The following is a 4,302-nucleotide window of genomic DNA, read 5'->3' as shown; positions in this document are numbered from 1 at the left end:
TCGCGCAATTTCACAGGCGGGCCACAAACAGGCGAATAACAAAAAGCATCTCAGAACGCACAACTCGTCGGTCGTTGTCAGTGGATTGTATTGGCGGGAAGAACAAAAATATCGTCTGCAGGGTAATCGAAGTTGCCACATCTAAAGTCAAGCCACAGGTCTGTAGAGAAATGCTATTTCTTATGTAGGTGACCAAACTATTGTTAAGGGGGGGCTACAACTCAGAGTTGAGCCTGTGGGGTCCCCTACAGGATAGCTCCCGCATTACACTAATGGCCAAAACCAGCGCACACACACATGATCTCCGTTGTAGCTGAACGTTGAATGCCCGAAGAGGATTCTACGATGACGGACAGACAACTGAGCCAATGGCGGAAGACTACAGACTACACCCCAGCTGAACCAATCCAAAGATCCGATCTTCCAGAATCAACCTACTTTCTGTTCTATATATAAGTGGTGTACTGATTGTATCGGCCTCTTCTTCGTCTGCGTTTCCGTACGAACCAGCGGGAGAGCCGTAATTACGCTGTTCTAGATATCTTCACTCTGAATAAACTGTAGCTTGTCATACAATTTACCACCTTGTCTGAATCGATCCTTGACCGACTCGCCCGTCTACATATCCAATTTCTAACAGGTCACAGGTGGGCTGCCTTGTTAAACCCTAAAAATAAATAATAACACGATTGCGTTGAAAATACCCATTAAGCCATTTGTTAAGATTTCCCCCATGTGGACCTGTTGTCACTCTTACCCTGATGATTGCTGATATTTACAGACACTTTTTCGGTCTTATCTGAGGAATTTTATCATTTATATCAGAATGGCCATATTCTGAGGCCAGTTTAGCGTTCATTCAATGACGATTTACTACTCTTTTCCATTGAAGGCCATATTGAGGTTAAATCAATGACTGGAGTTTTTCATTGATAAAAACAAATGACTATTGAAAGTGCAAGTCGGTATCGTGCATACATTTACTGGTCTCTGTGGTGATTGCGTTGCTGTGCCTATTTCTACTTTTACCCCATACTCTTTAACCCGATACCCAGGTACTGTGCTGTAGTCAGGATGGACGAGCGGTCTAAGGCGCTGCGTTCAGGTCGCAGTCTCCCACGGAGGCCTGGGTTCAAATCCCACTTCTGACAGTTTTTTAGTGCCTCTCAGGAGTCATGCTGCTTAGCAGTAATAATAAGATGATGAAATAACCGTTTATAATAAACACTCTCAAATGAAAACCTTCTGGAGCTGACCAAAGATCAAGGAAATTAGAAAACAGCTGTACTTAATAATGAATGAGGGGAACAATTCATTTTATTGCATTATAATGAGTTAATGAGTTACTGCATTGTCTTTCAGTTGTAAAATTATCACTTTCTGTAGGCTATGCCTGGTGGCCCATTCACTGCTGACAAGACTGTTGTCGTGGCCGAGTGGTTAAGGCGATGGACTAGAAATCCATTAGGATCTTCCTGCGCAGGTTCGAATCCTGCCGACAACGAAATTGAATTTTCTTGACCCCTCCGGAGGTTGAAGTTTAGTCGTGTTTCTTATACCAATCATATCCTCTCAGATCTCCACAAGTACATAGGGATTAGTTGTCCATTTAGGATAGGATCCCACCTCACACCTTTACACACCTGGTTATCCATCCTTCTAGCTCTATAGGCCACAGTAGCATAGGTTACAGGTTTGTAGTCAAGCCACAGATTTCAGGTGAGATCCCATGATACACTCACGATTCTCATGATTCTCATGAATAACCATTAAGCCATTTTCTAAGATTTCCCCCATTTTGACATGTGGAAACCTGTTGTCACTCTTACCCTGACGGATAGCTCCAGACACTTTTTTGGTCCTATCTGAGGCATTTTTAAATTCATGTCAAAATGGCCATATTCTGAAGACACTCTTAAAATCTGCATGGTAATCGAACTGGCCACATCTAAAGTCAAGCCACAGGTCACAGGTGAGCTACCTTGTTAAACCCTAAAAATAAATAATAACACGATTGCGTTGAAAATACCCATTAAGCCATTTGTTAAGATTTCCCCCATGTGGACCTGTTGTCACTCTTACCCTGATGATTGCTGATATTTACAGACACTTTTTCGGTCTTATCTGAGGAATTTTATCATTTATATCAGAATGGCCATATTCTGAGGCCAGTTTAGCGTTCATTCAATGACGATTTACTACTCTTTTCCATTGAAGGCCATATTGAGGTTAAATCAATGACTGGAGTTTTTCATTGATAAAAACAAATGACTATTGAAAGTGCAAGTCGGTATCGTGCATAAATTTACTGGTCTCTGTGGTGATTGCGTTGCTGTGCCTATTTCTACTTTTTCCCCATACTCTTTATCCCGATACCCAGGTACTGTGCTGTAGTCAGGATGGCCGAGCCGTCTAAGGCGCTGCGTTCAGGTCGCAGTCTCCCATGGAGGCGTGGGTTCACATCCCACTTCTGACAGTTGTTTAGTGCCTCTCAGGAGTCATGCTGCTTAGCAGTAATAATAAGATGATGAAATAACAATTTATAATAAACACTCTCAAATGCAAACCTTCTGGAGCTGAGCAAAGATCAAGGAAAATAAGAAAACAGCTCTACTTAATAACAAATGAATGAGGGGAACATTTCATGATGTACCAATACTATTAATGTACTGGTACCGAATACAAAACATGAGTGTACAAAACATTCACAGTGATGATGGCCCATGTTGACTCCAATGCTTCCCACAGTTGTGTCAAGTTGGCTGTATGTCTTTTGAGTGGTGGACCATTCTTGATACACACGGGAAACTGTTGAGCATTAAAAATACAGCAGCGGTGCAGTTCTTGATACAAACTGGTACCCCTGGCACCGACTACCATGCCCCGTTGAAAGGCACGTAAATATTTTGTCTAGCCCATTCACCCTCTGAATGGCACACATACACAATCCAAGTCTAAATTGTCTCAAGCCTTACAATATTTTTTTATCTATACTGATTTAGGTGGATTTAACTAGTGACATCCATAAGGGATTATAGCTTTAACCTGGATTCACCTGGTCAGCATATGTCATGGAAAGAGCAGGTGTTGTTAATGTTTTATACACTCAGTGTAAATGAGTTATTTTCAACCATTAACTGGGGCCTTGTTGAGACCTTATCTAAGTTAGTAATGGCTGATTGACAATAAAGTATTATTTTGATGTATGGAAAATATATGGTATGCAATTCCTATGTAGAGAAGGTTCTCTCTGGTAGTTGTTCAATATGACTACAACTTTTACAGCTTTTACAGGGCACTGTGGTAAAATGGATGTTTAATCTCAGTGTGACTCCCTGTTTAAATAAAAGTTCAATAAAATTTAAAAAACATCAACACACACACAGGATATGGGGTACACATGCTATCACATCATTACATATTAGGCCCTACTGGACCTGCATTCCAGCACCATTCCAGCATCTGGAATTGACTCATGTTTGAGGTGGGGCATCAATACATGTGGGGGAAGAGGTGGCTGTCGAATGTATGATTCTGATATGTACAGGTAAGTTTATGTTTGTGTCCGTAATCTGAGGAGTGTTTGAATATGAATGAGCAGCAGTGTTGTGATCTGTCCTATCCCGTCCTTGCAGAGTGATCTTCCTTGGCCTTCCGTGAACTTCACATGTCTCGGTGGTTCCTCCTCAGGAGGGAGGGAGACACCACCACGGGACAGACCCCACACTCACCGCTAGAGATCGAACTTCAGAATCCCTCCAAAACCACTGAACCCCTCAACACACCGAAAGAGTTTATGATGCACACCCTTAGAGGGAGCCGGAACAGGATAACTCCCTCCACCCTCACAAAGACACAGAGGAGGATGAACTATCCAACACCCAGGGAGAGAGAACGAGTGACCTCAGCCGAACACAGTCCGAAAGAGGAGGTGGAAGAGGCATTCGATAGAGGAGGAGGTTACCCCAGAGGCCATTCCTCCTGTTCATGTGAGCAAGAAAGAGCAGATGGCTTCTGATCAGCCAAATGGCAGGCAGAGGGAGAGGTCATAGTGATTCACACCCACAGAGAAAGACAACCCACACAAGCTCTTGGTAGAGATGAACCACACAGAGGTAGAGGCAGAGGGCTTTCAGGGCTAGCCAGTCAGCCTGCCTGCTCTAAATCCTCAAGTCAATTGTATTTAAATTCATGTTCATTAAAGATTTTTATTCAATAATTGAAAAGTCCCATTTACTTAATGATCATTTTTCACTGTCTTCAACCCTCAAGAACCAGGGTGAGTCTGGGTCACCCTTTTAC

General features: G+C 42.7%; 3 non-coding genes across 3 annotated transcripts; all 3 read left to right on the top strand.

Annotated features, from left to right (window-relative positions):
• Window positions 1–1,068: 1,068 nt before the first annotated feature.
• On the top strand, window positions 1,069–1,151 carry trnal-cag (transfer RNA leucine (anticodon CAG)). The gene has a single exon. It is a non-coding gene; the product is annotated as a tRNA-Leu (tRNA).
• Window positions 1,152–1,422: 271 nt separating this feature from the next.
• On the top strand, window positions 1,423–1,504 carry trnas-aga (transfer RNA serine (anticodon AGA)). The gene has a single exon. It is a non-coding gene; the product is annotated as a tRNA-Ser (tRNA).
• An 889-nt stretch (window positions 1,505–2,393) lies between these two features.
• On the top strand, window positions 2,394–2,476 carry trnal-cag (transfer RNA leucine (anticodon CAG)). Its single transcript has one exon. It is a non-coding gene; the product is annotated as a tRNA-Leu (tRNA).
• The last annotated feature ends 1,826 nt before the right edge of the window (window positions 2,477–4,302 follow it).

The sequence above is a fragment of the Oncorhynchus kisutch genome, unplaced genomic scaffold (assembly GCF_002021735.2).
Source record: "Oncorhynchus kisutch isolate 150728-3 unplaced genomic scaffold, Okis_V2 scaffold2057, whole genome shotgun sequence".
Classification (NCBI taxonomy): domain Eukaryota; kingdom Metazoa; phylum Chordata; class Actinopteri; order Salmoniformes; family Salmonidae; genus Oncorhynchus; species Oncorhynchus kisutch.
The sequence above is the reverse complement of the archived record's forward strand: the minus strand, read 5'-3'. Positions and strand labels throughout refer to the sequence as shown.